The sequence below is a fragment of the Tinamus guttatus genome, unplaced genomic scaffold (genome assembly GCF_059628265.1).
Source record: "Tinamus guttatus ecotype Peru unplaced genomic scaffold, ASM5962826v1 Tinamus_guttatus_pri_ptg000150l, whole genome shotgun sequence".
Taxonomy (NCBI): domain Eukaryota; kingdom Metazoa; phylum Chordata; class Aves; order Tinamiformes; family Tinamidae; genus Tinamus; species Tinamus guttatus.
Window position 1 is genome coordinate 4,942,866 of NW_028288684.1, and position 15,028 is coordinate 4,957,893.

General features: G+C 40.5%; 1 protein-coding gene across 2 annotated transcripts in view; it reads left to right on the forward strand.

The window, feature by feature from the left end:
* STARD13 (StAR related lipid transfer domain containing 13) overlaps positions 1–15,028 on the forward strand; it is a 138,745-nt gene that overhangs the window by 24,490 nt on the left and 99,227 nt on the right. The window lies entirely within an intron of this gene.

The following is a 15,028-nucleotide window of genomic DNA, read 5'->3' on the forward strand; positions in this document are numbered from 1 at the left end:
AGTAGGTGACAGTCCAGTTAAAAATGAAGCAAAAGTCCAGGCCGGTTGGAGAGAGGCAGCTCCGGCAGCATTCTTTGGAAACAAGCATGTGTAACTGTCAGAGGAATAGAAAACTTGTCACATGTCCTTAAGGATAATTGCTGACTTGGCTGTCTGAAGCTGCTTATACGTTTGCCCAGCTAGCCATTACAGACAGATTGATTTTCTTTTTCCGAAATATCTGTCTGCGGTGCTAAGGCTAAGCACCTTCATACAGAGGGGTCTCAAGACAAATGCTTTGGCCCGTATATGCAATTTAAAACCAAATCATCTAGAGAAGCTGTGAAAGAAAGATAAAAATAAAAGCCAGCTGTGCTATTTTTTTCTATATTAAAGAGCAAATCAGTAGAATAGAACAGAACAATAGAACACCGTTTCTAGGAGTATCTGTTTCCAAAAGAGTTCCTACATACAGAAAAAGAGAAAGAAAATATAATGCATTTTTCCTCCTTTCTTACCTGCTTTCCTCTCTTCCCTCCTGTGTCTGGAAGAGAAAAATTCCCCGGCAGTCATTGCTTTGACAGCTTACAGAAATATGTTTGATTTTGTTAACTAGGAACAATCATAAATTTAGCATCGTTTGCTTTCTGTATCTGGAATATTTTGCAGCAGTGAGCGTGAGCTTCATCACAACAGCAGCAGTTAAACAGACTGGCTCTTGCTCTGCGTTGCTTTCAAGCAAGACTGCATATGTAGCTGTCAAACTCTGGCAGAAGTATGGGAATATAATGATGAAACCTTCTATAAAGAAAACAATGCATATGGCCTGGGCCAGCTTGTGAAAAAGATGAAAAAGATAGTTTCTGTGGCAATTAGGAAAAACGCTGTTGTTTGCAACGCGCTCTCAGGAACTGGTCATGTTTGAAGGATGCTGGTCCTCACTCCAGCTCTGATTTCAGGAAGGATATTATGTCATTCTGTGTACCCAGTGCGCAGCCTTGATTGAATGGAAAGAAAAGGTAATTTATTTCTCTCCAGTTTTATTTGAAAATACTTCAGGCACACTGTCGGAACGTACTTAATCCTGGAGCATCAGGTAGATACTGCTGAAATGGTTTGTCCCGCTGCCTTTCAGGCTTTCATTGACGAACACTTACTGTGAAAACCTCGACATTTTAGGTTTAGCCTGGCCTAGATCGTACAGTGGTAGCTATCGGTCCTGGAGTCGTGTGTGAGAAGGAAGACAAGAAACACCAAGATGCTTGAGGGGCTCCGTAGTGGGATAAACAGGGATTTTTTTTGCAGTTTATTTCATGGATGATCAGTATGTGGCAAAAAAAAAAATCTGCTACTCTGCTGTAGTATTTCAATATATCCCATACAAAGTCATAGGAATTATTATTTGCATAGTGCTGTGATGATGTGATGTGTTACAGTTCAGCACATACCCACACTGTAGGAGATTTGTGTTTTCGGTACTACTGGGAATACACTGTTGCCTCCTTCACTTGGATTTGTAGGAAACTGTGAACAGAGTTCCCACAGCTGGTTAAGTGTCAGTTCATTATAAAAAACGAAATTATATGTACAAATTGATGCTGATGAGTGTTTCCGAGTCCCTGTGCAGAAGTGTACATATGTAAAAGAGAATCACAGACAAGGTTCCCATTTTTTTCTGCAGTGCCCCAAAAATGAATAATAATTTGGATATAAATAGCTGTGTTAGGGATACCAGAAAATAAGCAAGTCTAGCTGGTGCAGTTCAGCCTGAACCCTCCAGTGGGTGAAATCTTAGGCCCCTTGGAGTCACAGATGAGACTTTCCCCGAGGTTCCCTGGGTCTCCCTCTGTGCTGCCCTGCTTAGACTGCGAGGAGGCAGCGCTGCGGCGTGCGGGGCTGCAGAAGTCCTGCAGAATTACCTGCAACTGCTGCTGCTGCTTAGCCAGGGCACCGGCTAACGTGTGTGGAGACGTCTCCCCTTCCCTTAGAGCCAAGTGGGTTTGACCAGCTTGGCAGGAGTGATTAGCTGCTAATGAAGTGCCACAGAGCAGCTTACTTGGAATATATGTAAAAGTAAATTAGGAGATGCGAGATGGAAAAAAGAATTTGCTTTATGCAGTCCAATTCAGTAGTCTCCCTGCATTCATGTGGCACTGAAACTGACATTCTAAGGGCAGAGGATACCACGAAGACAAGCAGTTCGAACCCTGCTACCCCAGTTCTTGTGTTAGGACCTCCCCAGTCTAATCAGTGTTTGAATTGTAGCATATGTTTAGAAAAACATCCACTCTTCATCTTAAAACCACCAAAATGGTGAATCCTGTATGCTTAATTGCTCTGCTGAGAAGAGACCTGCCACATGTTTAGGGCTAAGCTGCCTTGGGGCTTGTTTGAATAGCTGCTCTCTGCTTCTGTGCAGATATTTTTCAGTTGCTGCGTTTCAAACTGTAGGCACCCGCACTAGTAAATACTAAAGATTTTACATCAGGGAGTTTTTTTCCTGATTGAAATAAATGTTTTACAAATATATATATATAAATATACAAAGCAGTCAAAACGTCAGTTCCAGGGTATAAGGCTGATTGACTAATATAATGTAATACTACGTTGCACACACTTTCAGCTTCTCAGTCATTAGTGCGTGTACGCATCTAAACGATGCTGAACTACTCTGTTATATTGTGCAACACAGCTTTTCTTCCTCCCTTCAAAACATGTTTGCTGAAGAAGCTTTCCTTTGTATTTTCCTTTGGTGTCAGTTAAAAATAAACTAAATGAATCATTCTAGGAATTATGTTATTTAATCATTTCTAAAAAGAAAACCACCACAAGGGAAATGAAATGAGCTAGACTGGTATTTTAATCAGATCATACTTTAAAAGTCCTAAATATTTGGTTTAAGTTCACCACCGACTCCTTGAGGCAGAATTATGTGGTGGCCTGTGAATGTGAGTAGTAATTATCTGTCTGATATTAAATAGGTATTTTCAAAACGTAACCTTTGATGATTCCCTTTCCCCTATAAGCCCGTTAGTTTCCATGCTGAAGGGGACACATGCCTCAGCATAAAGGAACAGGGCGTAGCACGCTCGGTCTGAAGTATTTATTCAAAGTGTGTATGCAGTAACTGTGTGAGAATTCATTAATGATTACTCATGTTCTCTTTAAATAAATAAGGTGGTGACTCTCAAGAATTTATGTGACGTGAGTCACGAAGTTGTTACTTCTTTCAGAGTACATGGCTAAATACAGAACAGGACAGAAAATCTGAAAAAGTGGTTGGAGTGAGGCAAAAAAAATGAAGAAGTAAGGCTGTGCTCTGAGAACGTTAAGCTGCAATCATTGAGTGTCCAGCGTGAGTACAGCGTAAGTCAAGGTGAACAAAGCCACATTCCTCCCCTGCATAGCTGGGCATCACTGTCAGAGAAATTCGAGGCCGTTGTCCACATTCATCTACACCAGAATTTCATTCCTAGCCTGAACTTCCAGTAAGAAAATAGTATAAAGAAAAAATAATACTGAGGCGAATTCCTGTTGTCAATGAGTAAATTCCAATCCACAATGAGAAATGCTGTATGATTTCTCTCAATTAATGTCCACAGGCAAGAACAGCATAGGAGTCTTTCAGCAAAGCGGTCTCAAAAGCGCATTAGAAGTTTTCACGACCCTCTCTCTGCTCAGTGTTTAGCAGATGTTTTGCAGTGCGATTTGAAATTATGTTGTAATTTCAGGATTGATCTTTTATGACTACTGTTACCTCTTTATCACCTGTGTTTGTCTGCTCTGAGTAAGCCTTAGAGGTACAAACAAATGCAGTTTTTCTATCTATACGCTTCCTTTTGCAATTAGTTCAATATGTTTCTCCTTTCTAAGTCTGACAGCATTTTGTGAGGAGTGTTACAGAGGGATGTAAGTGACTTGGCAAAAATGTGTGTGTTTTCAGGGACTTCAAATCTGAGCTGTTAGAATACAACAAATACCATGAACAGCAATAGATAAGCTGGTGAGTAATAGAGTCCTAGGTAGTGCTCAAATTGAGAACTTTGAAATCGTGATACCGAAAATCGTGGAGCCCTGATCTGCATTAAAAAGCATGGGTCACATTCTGAGTATGATACAGGTGTGTCTAGCTGCCCCTCACTGGAGATGGAGAATAGATTATGTCATTAAAATCTGCAGTGTTGTCCAGATGTACAAGGAAGACAGAATATGGCTGTTGAGGCGACCTGGCAGGCAGCACTTCCACGGTCTGGATGCCTGTCACTTCGCCTTCACCTTTTACAACCCAATTGTCTGAATACAAGAAAGCAAAACAAAACCCAACAAGGCTCAGCCATCATGCTGGTGATACAAAACCTCACCTAAGTCATTTCTGACCTGTGACATTGACCTCCTGCTCATGCTGGCAGAGTTGCTACTGGCAATAGTTGGTTTTACTTCTTACCTATGAACCATTACAAACCATCAGCTTGTAAACAGTTACTCATAGGTGTTTGCTGCCAGCAGGGAAGTGGGAAGAATATTCAGGTCCTTCTAGACTTACCGCCCATTTGGCCTGTCCCAGGGTTGTTTCGCACCCTTTTAAACCTGGAGTTTAAACTTTTTAAACCTTCTTAGATAATCTGAAACCTGCATTAAAAACTGACACTCTACATTACGTGAAGCTGATTTTCCTTCCTTCCTGACAGACTTTCATTCTTCAAGTCCCATGCTAAAGTCTTTCCCTACAATATGGAGAAATTAGAATCTTTTATTAGAATTGTAGAATTGCTTTAAATTTGTTCTTTTAAACTTTTATGAGCTTTTATTCAGAAATAACTGAAATACTTGTGCTGATTTTTTCATGCAAAAAATCAGAACATCCTGAGGGGTGTTTAGAACCTCAAAACTCCCTGAAGTATGTTTATAACATAAAAAAAATATATCCAATGAAGATCTTGGTCCAGCCAATTAAAGATTTGCCAAGCGGTGATTCATAGAAAACTGGATAAAGAGAAGGACTAAGGATGTTTGACTGAAGCAAGCAGAAAGTACCTAGAGATACGAAAGGTAGGACAAATTAGAAGATCGTATACATTTGCAGAACCAGAAACACTGATGATGATTTCTAGCTATAACTCTACGGGCTGTGTGTACAACAGTTCAGACTAAATAGTAACGGCCCCTTCTGTGCTTTTAACTGAACAGTCATTGAGCTGGTAATTTTGCTGACATATGCAGATTAAGCATAGCACAGTAAATCTTGGCTTGTTAGTTAGGGGACTTTTGCTCTTGATTTCATTAGAAGCAGGATTTCAGCCAAGGTGAAACCTAGTTTGAGACATTTGTGTTTTGAAATTGTTGTGATGAAATGAACAGCTGTAGCTATCTGCTGTTTGTCTTCTGTATTGGTCACCGTGGATAATTTTAATTTTCAAATTAGCTCTATTGCACAATTGGAGCCAAGAGTGTTAAAAGATGTGTAATCCAATAACTGCAAGATGTATGATCAATAAATGAATCATTAGTGTAGTAATATTTTTTTAGTTTAAATTTAGAGAAAGTGGTAAATCATTTGGGTTTATAAAATGCTATGTAACAAAAGTAAAATACAAATTACTCATAAAAAAATCAGGAGAATCTGGACATGACACTTCTGTTACTGAGAGACTTGCATGAGTGTATTTGTATATAAATCCCTGAAAATAAAGTGCAGCATTTGTGCCCTGAGTATCATTAAGTGTTAATTTAAAAAATCTACAGTTTTAAAGTCCATCCAGACAGTATTTTTCTCTCTGGGCAATAGGTACTTTGGGGATTTTTCTTTTAGCTTTGCTTCAAATGCTAACACTGTGAAGTTGTTGATAGCACCTTAGCCTTACTAAGATAAATAGGTGTCTTACTTCAATCGCACAATATTAGTTCTCAACCTCTTAGTTGCACTTAAACAATTATATAAACTGTTTCATATCAAGTATAACATGTATTTAGATTAGTGCCTAAACTTCTAATTGAAGAGAGAGGGAAAGGAGCTGCTTTGTAGTTAGGTTATTATACAAATTGTCTGTAGTTGAGTTTCTTACACCTTGTACTAGCCACTTTAAGGACAGAATATTGAGTTTTATAGCCTGTGGGCTCGATCCAGTATCTGCCAGCTGTGTCTTCTTTCTTTACACTTTTTATATAAGTACTTGGCTGTGTGCAAGTCAATAAACTCTCAACTGTGTACATTTTTGCTTAAAAAAATGTTGAGTTTCTTCTCTCAGGTTCAGTTCCCCAGGTCAGCTGAAGTTACTAGAGCAAATCATTGCAACACTAATATGTACACTGCAATCTGCTGAGGGAGAGGAGGGTTTGAGCACCTTGAGCTGGAGGATTTTGCAACTATTGAAGAGCAGACAGCAAGATGCAAGGGCCTTTGGAGCATTATGGCTTAGCTGAAAAGAATGTGCATGACTCAGCCTGGAAACATGTTGTGGCTTTTCGGCTCCAATCAGCTACAGGGCTGAGGAGGTTAATTCAACGGGGAGAAGAGCAGCACTTCATAACATTTCAGATTACACGGGAGTTTGACAAACATGCACCCATTGATGAGCAAAAATTTCTGTCCTTGTGATAATTGTTTTGAAATCAGTGTGTCTGAAATCAGAGAAACTTAGTGTGTCGAAGTAGCTCTCATCTGCCAAGCATGGAAGCTGCCTTGCTGGGACATACCAGACATTTCATTTCCCACTCAAGCCCTTTGCCAAAGAAGGACTCAGCTCTGAGATCAACTTATTCAGATGAATCTTCCTCTGTATTAAAGGGGTAAAGTAATAAATCCTAACAAGGTCAATGGGTGGTGTTTCAATGAGACAGATGTTATGTGCCTTCAGCAGTGATTGCTCTCTCTTCGAATAGGATTGTGGTTGGAGCAACTTCTGGGCAAAGTTTTCAGGATTTGGAAGCAAATCTGTGTATTATTGTTGTCTCATTCTCTGTGTATTTTTTGTTGTCTCACTCATTCAGTCCTAGTGATCTAAAGGGTGCTGACTTTTTTTCCCTTAATGTGTCACTAATGTTTCTCAAAGCCTAATTATTTTATTGGTTGTATCATGCTGGTTTCAGAGCTCAGTCATTTGAGTGGTTTAGGAGGAAAAAAAGGTAAAAGTGGGATCTTGAGAGTTAATCCTAACTCTTATACACTTTGTACGTTCAGATTTCTCAAAATCTGACATCTTTCCGTGACTTTTCTCAGCTTCCGTCTTGAAATCACACTTGTGGGAAAATATTACACCCTTGCATTAAGGAAAGACATTTCCTTAAAGGCTACAGTTCAGCTTTTGCTGCCAAATATATCTGGAAGCTAAGACGATAGTACAGTTTTTTGATCTTGTCTAACACTTTTTTACGAGGTAGCTGCCAGTTCTGTGGAACTCCTGCATATGTCTGCACTGCTGAATTAGAGGGTTGGAAAGTGAGTTGGGGTATTGGATGCTGGTCTGTGTACCCTGGCCCCCCGTGGACGCCTCCCTGGCTGTGTTTTGGTCTTCCAGATAATTCTACCAAAGGCAGATTTACGGGAGAGAGGACTAGTCCAAGGCAGCAGGGACGTGAGCAACACAATGCCACATGACTGTAAAATGAGGAATCTGTCTGTCTTTCATGTAGCGGTGTAAACATAACCACTCTTTCCATTGCCACAAAAGATGGAAAATGAACAGAATCCATGCTGCAGGGCTCTAAAAATCTCATCATTACTCTTTCTGCACTATTTACTTCAAGAAAAGTAAATGCTTCTTTCTACAGTATGCTTTCTAATGTTGGAACATCCTAAAGGGCATTTCAAAAGTAAATACACCCCATCCTGAAGCTCCTTCCCCGTCCTGCGGAAATGCAGAAGTAAATTCTGTTAAAAAGCAGCCTATTTTGAAGGATTTTTTTTTCCTTATTTCATATTGTAGCGAGCAGGTCTCATTCAGCCACCGCAACCCTATTCTTATTTTGCAATTAGCATTGAAACTTTGTGTAGCAAAGGCCGCCCCAAATAATTTGGGCATATCATATTTCCAAATTTTTCCTAATAAATGCAACATTATCAAGCATCCATTCATGGAACTTTTGTAAAAGGCATCGTACTGCTTTGTCCTTTTCCACTTCAGGAAATGGCAGAACGATTAGTTTTTTCTAGTCTCCAGCGGGCATAGGAGTGGGAGTCTGGACAGGACAGGCCTCCAAAGCACAATGTGGCTTTTTCATAATGCATTTGGCAAACTGGACAAAGCAAAATTTTGTTTTGTCTCTTTAATTGCATCTAACGGTAGCAGCTGAATATCTAATCATTTTGTAACTTCAAAGATAATGGCTTTCTCTTCCTGCAAACATTTTCCGAGGGAAATAATCTAAAATCCAAAAGTTAATTCTTGGCACACATAATGAGACAGTCAGTCCTGGAGGCTTTTTTGTTTTTATAGCTATATTTATGTTTCTGACAACTTTTAAAAACTGCAATCCTACCAGCCTCACTTAGTTAAAATGAACAGCCCTCTGTATAAGTCTTAAAGTTAAAAGGAGTTTCTTTTCTATTAAACTCGGCAAGTTTGGGACTACATATGGCCGGCCTAAAAGTCCCACCAAAATTAAGAGGGTGAGATGTTCAGAACACAGTCCAGACAGCTCATGGGCATTAAACCGTGCAAAAACCCAAGCCGTTGTAGCAAGAAGCTGCGTTTCATAGCACTGCTAGTAAAGTATCCTGAATCAAACAACCCTGGTGACATCCAGAGCTTCTGCTGGAGCTGCTGTTCATTCAGCGTTTCATGTCAGAAGCAAGAGCTCTTCCTTCTGCCTTGACCAGACGGGCTGGTGGCTGATGACAGCGAAAGCATCAGGTACTGTGTCCAGTTCTGGACTCCGCAGTAGAAGAGGGACATGGAACTACTGGAGAGAGTCCAGCGCAGGGCCACAAGGATGATCAGGGGCCTGGAACATCTGCCCTGTGAGGAGACGCTGAGGGAGCTGGGCCTGTTCAGCCTGGAGAAGAGAAGGCTGAGGGTGGATCTGATCAGTGTCTCTAAGTACCTCAAGGGAGGCAGTGAGGAGGATGGTGCTGGCCTCTTTTCAGTGGTGGCCACCAACAGAGCTAGACCACAAACTGAAGCATCAAAAGTTCCACAGGAACTTAAGGAAAAATTTCTTAACAGTGAGGGTGGCAGAGCCCTGGAACAGGCTGCCCAGAGACGTTGTGGAGTCTCCTTCTCTGGAGATCTTCAAAACCCGCTTGGACCCAGTTCTGTAACTTGCTGATGGTGACCCTGCGTGTGCAGGGGGGTTGGACTAGATGATCTCTAGAAGTCCCTTCCAACCTTAATGATTCTGTGATTCTATGTGAATATTACTATGGGCCGATGAGCTTCGCTGTCTTTGGGGTCGGTGCTTTAATTCCTGTCTGAGTGATTTGAGGTCATTCCTTTACAGTCGCTCCTCATCAGTTCTGACTTCATCCCCCGGTCATAGGGAATTAAAGAAGGCAGCGGGCGCCTTTGCCCTCGTGCACACAGAGCACATGGTCCACAGGGTTTTATCTGTTCCAGCCCAGAATGAGCCATTCACAAGCAGCTCTATTTTCATGGAAAAGATTTCCGGTGACATTTTAATTCCCTTTTATGTCAAACTATTTTTAGACTTTTCCTGCTGCCAGTCATGTCCAATGCTTTGTGTCTTTGAGCTTTAGCTGAATTACATACTAAATGCTTCAGCTCATGGCCACATAATGGCAGTGTTATTTGCTGAAAGTCTTATTATTTCAAATGGTCTGTTTTATTACGATCAATTCATCAGTTCTGTCCTCTGAAGTTCAAGAGGAAACAATTTCAGTAACTAAATATGTTTTCAAATTAAAATTGATGTCGGTAATACTTACATTTTTCATGATATCAAGCTCTGAAAGTGTATTTAAGAAAAGCAAAGCAGGTGATCCATATTTTAAGGGAATAATCTGGCTTTTGACATCGATGGTGGAGTTGTTTATCTGGGTAAGAGAACTGGAAAATGGAGAAGAGAAAATGAAAAGAGAACTAAATGTCTCATGGAAATCTAGTACCCAGAGTGCATTTTTAGCCTGAGGGAGCGTTCACACCTCATGTGCTCACAGTACGTTGGCAGCAGTTAGAAGGTCTGAGGAAGAGTCTCTTATGGCAGAGTTTGGGTCCAAAGACGTGACTGAATTTTTGTTTTCAGGTCCTTTCAGTATCTATCAAAAGCAGGTAATAATGTCAGCTCCTTCTTCACTGCCCATGTGATTCAGTTCCCACCTTGGACTGGTTGGGTAAGCTTGCAGAATATGGGCAGGCATAAAGCTTTGACACCTCCCCTTCTCCTTTATGCTTTACTTTTCTTTCATATTTCAAGATTTGAAACGCTCCACTTACTGTCACTGGCCATGTCTCCCACGGCGCGTTAAGATGTTCCAGGTACCCAGTTCGTCCAGTGGTATCTCCCGCAGTCACCAAGCCAGGAGTCACCCCTGTCACCGAGGCGGTGGCCCAAGACCCTGCGCCTGCCTCGAAACCCGCCGTGACGTGATGTCGTCCCTGGCTATTGGCAGCCACCCTGGCCAGGGAACATAGCTCAGCTCCCCTTAGACATGACGTACCAGGGCTGCAGACATGCAGAGGAAGATCATGTAAGCTAGCTGGGATGTGATATAGAAGCTGAGCATCCAGAGTTTGCTTGGAGAAATTAATATTTCAAAAAATATAAAAAAATAGGGATTATTCAAATTGGTTTAATAGGCCTATTCCTCAACAGACTTAATGTACCCAATTCAGAAGTAGAGCAGAGCAATCCCAAGCCAGCAAGGAGGCCTAATAATTTGCTCCACACAGCTGTAATTTCACCCTTCTGCTTTGCTTTATTCTGACAGTCCTGCTGTCTTCACTTTGCTGGCTCTGTGGGAGCTGGACTCTGAAAAGCTGTGTTCATTAGGTAGGACTTTGCTCCTCTGGACTGCCTGCACAAAAGGGAGCCTGCAAAAAGGGTGGTATCTACAGAAGAGCTCCTTAGGAGCTTCCCAGTCCCTCCTTGCTGAGGAGGAGCTACCGAAAATCCTTACCTGACTTGGTAACAGTTCTGATAATAATTTGGGGGTGTACCCTACTTCCTTGACAATAATGGTATTTTATGGCAATCCTGGCCTGACATCACTCTCCACCGGCCGCTGTGTGTGACATGATGTGAGAGCTAGCGGGTGACTGCAGTCAGAAAGCCAGGAAGGATTACATCACTGGCCTTCTCTAATGAGAGCGATGAAAAATTACTGCCATTTTAATTGTAGCTCTGCAGACCCATGGCCTCCCCACACCAACAGGCCTTATAAAGCGAGATGAATGATGCTGAAAGCAGAATGTTTTCCCAAAAGAGCTGGTCCCAGTCAAGAGAGAGTATAGATTCTAAAATACAAAGTGAATACATATTATACAGATTTTGAAGGATATGGATAAAAGTAATAATACGTGAATATTTGATTGTTCAGCAAAATGTTTGCAGCACTACTATGCTTGGTTCCTCATGAGCATTTGAAGCTGTAGTCAGCAGTTGTTTGACCCAAACTGTGGCCATATAGTTTGCTTTGTAGCAAACGTATGAAGAATGGAAATCATAGAATATTTGTCTTTGCAGCAGTGTTCAGTCAACATGGTCACAATGCATTAAAATGAATCAAAAATATACCACGCATTCTTTAAAAGTATTCCTTATTGACTATGTAGCAGCTGGAAAACTATAGCAAGTTTTAATTATCTTTGGAAAACAAAAAGCTCTTGCCAACACATGCTGGTTATTAGCAGCAGCTGCTGTAGGCTGACATGCTCTTTCAGCTCATATGAGTCTCAGCTGTCTTAAACAATCATTGTAAAACATAAAATAGATTTATAGTGATAATCATTTCTTGTTAGATGCTTAACTACTGATGTCATTCATACTGAATTTTAGTTCACATCCTTGTTTAAGCTGTAATAAAGTCATACGAAGTCATGATTAATGTTTCACATAAAAGGTGCAAATAGGAATTTGAAAATACTCTATCATACTATTTTTACAGCAACTTATTAAAAACATCAAGTTCGCTGTTGCAAGGCTTTTAGCATTTGTATAAATGTAGAATATTTCTTTATGTCTGTGGGCAGCAATTGCTACAGCTTTTTCCTAATGAAAAAGATACACATTAACTTGCTGAACTAAACAGATATCTTTATCTTTTATGTTTTTCTTTATATCTTCTATTAGCGAAGTCCAGAGCTTTATGACTGTGGCTGTTTTCAGATGTTGTGGTTTAATCTACTCAGAATTTAGAAGAGTTTGCCTGACAGTTTGTTTGTTTTAATGACATTAACAAACTCTTAAAAATCTGGAACTGAGAAATATATAGAGCATTTATGATTCATTTTCATATAAAAAGAAACAGAGGTATGACAGATTCTTTGCCAATATATCTAGCCTGAATTGTCTCCAAGTGGAAAGATTTCTGGTGAACTTGATTATCTACCACCTTAAAATCTCCGTGATCACCTTTACTTTTGCAGTAGTACAAGGTGTCAGGCAATCTGTAAAATGTTTTGTTATTTTAGACTCATTCTTGTTGACGTGAGTGATTGAGATATGATGGTTTCTATTCTGAGGTTTAGGGTGCTGGGCTACATTCAGCAAAGTGGACTTAGAGAGTTCTCAACATGGATTAAGAGTACGTGTCTCACCCCATGTAATTGTATTTTAGTGAGAGAAAATTACTGCCTTTGGACTTGACTTTTCACCCTCTTTTTTTAAGTCAGTTGATATAGTGTTTTGAAATATGGTTCAGATTCTAGTTTTAAGTATGACTCAGGTCACATTGACTCGCAGAAAATAGGCAATATAAATCTGGCTACATACTGTCTTCACACCATCTGTATAATTTTTTCTTGGTATCACAGAGGGATTATACAAGACATTTCACCAACACAAGATCTGTTAAGATCTTTTGAGAAAAAAAAATTAAATTGCTATTATTTCTGTTATCTTTATGATAAAGCAAGACTTCCCTGATTTATATCTATTATTGCTAGTAGAGGAAAAAATGTGAAACTCTTTTCCTATAGTGTTTTCTGATTAAACTGAACATTGTTCCACTCAAATCATTGTGGCAGTTGCCATTTCTCCTGCAAAATCCCGAGCACTGCACCTTTGCCTAAGTTTGAATCCGAAGTTCAGAAGCCTGTTGGTACAGGGAGGCCAAGAAAAAAAGACTCTGCTAAAACAGAAGAGCTGCAGTTCATAGGCAAATAACATTGTGCAGGGGCTTCACGTAGTGCAGGAATTACATCCTGGTTGTAGTCTGCTGTTCAGAAAACATGACTGCTGATTTGCTGGCAGTGTACTTGATTCAAGTTTATTAAACCTTCCAAAGTGAACAAGACTAGGAAAGCACAGAGACCAAAGACATCATAGAATCACAGAATACCTGAGGTTGGAGGAGACCTTTGGAGTTCTCTGGCCGAACCCCTGCTCAAAGCATGGGCAGCTAGATCAGCCTGCTCAGGCTCCTGCCCAGTTTGGTTTTGAGTATCTCCAAGGGCTCGTACGGCACAACTTCTCTGAGGAAATTGTGCCAGTATTTGACCACCCTCATGGTGAATCTTTTTTCTTTGTATCTAACTGGAATTTCCCGTGTTGAAACTTGTGTCCCTCTGGACTTTGTGCTGCTGATCACAATCTTTGAGCCGAGTGGTCCAGTGAGTTTTCTACCCACCCTATTATCCACTTACCTAATTTGGCTATCTGGATGATATGGGAGACCATGTCAAAGATAAGCTTGCTTTTTCTGTCTCCTTCCAGAGACAGAAAAAAAACACCATAAAATAGATCATCGGTTATAGTGAACAAAATATACCACGTCTGGGTGACCTGAGTTCAGGATCTTGCGCACACCCCCTTGCTCTTGCTTATGCCAGGGCCAACCTTTCTCACTTGTTACTCTTCTGTTCAGTTTTGTATAAATAATTAACTATATGTCAACACACAGAATTGAACATGGACCTCTGCCTTCACTAGCATTTGCTCCTAGCTACAAAGTCAGTCTCCATATGCCTTTCACTTCTGTAAGATATTCCATGTTGTATCCATAATTCATTGTACGAGAGCAAGCAGGCCTGAGAATGGAAATAACTTGCAGTTCCTCTGAAGTTGTCTTTACATAGGAAAAGCTGATGAAAGCAGAGGAAAATAAATTGGCTCTGCAGTCTTGTTTAGTTGTTATTTGTCTTGGTAAGCTGTTGATACATTTTCAGTGTAGTCAGTTCAGTCAAGTTCAATGAGCTGATGCCATTTGCCTTAAATTGTTTTATACCAGCTAAAGGAGCTGCTGATGAACTCAGGAAAATATGGAGCAAAGGAGAGCTCCAGGGCAAGATAACAGGGGATAGGCAGGGCTGTCCCACCCTGCACGGTATCTTCACCTGCAGTGGAAAGCATGAGGTGGGGCCACCCCAGCAAAGCAGCTGAAGGAGCCACAGCTGAGATCAAATGTGAAATGAAGGATATATATACATATATGCACGTATAAAGTGAAAGAGTGAAAGAAACTAGCAAGAGAGCATGGATTTGAAGACTGGGTGTGGATTAAGAAGACATATGAGATGGTCACTACAGTCCCTGCTGCAAGGAATGGAGGTTCAACTGAAAATATCCAGAGCTGCTGAACTGTTGTTTTCCACCTAAACTTCTGAGTCTTATTCTTGCCAGTGGCAACGGAGAGTTGTATTTAAACTGCCATTACGTATTCAGTATTACAAATATGACTCAGGTAAATGAGGGCAAGTATGTGCAAGTCTAACGCAGAGAATATGTACACATAAGAAAATGAATTTCCCTGTTACTGTATTCCTATGAAAACCAAAAAGTTTGGGTTAAAAATAGCCATGTAATTAGTGCTACCTACCCTTTTTATCTCCTATGCCACAATTCATATCAGCACAGGAAAAAAAAAAATCCTAGATAGCAAATACATAAAAAGTTGCTTACTTTTTGCTTTCTAACAAACATCTAGAAGGTCGTCCAA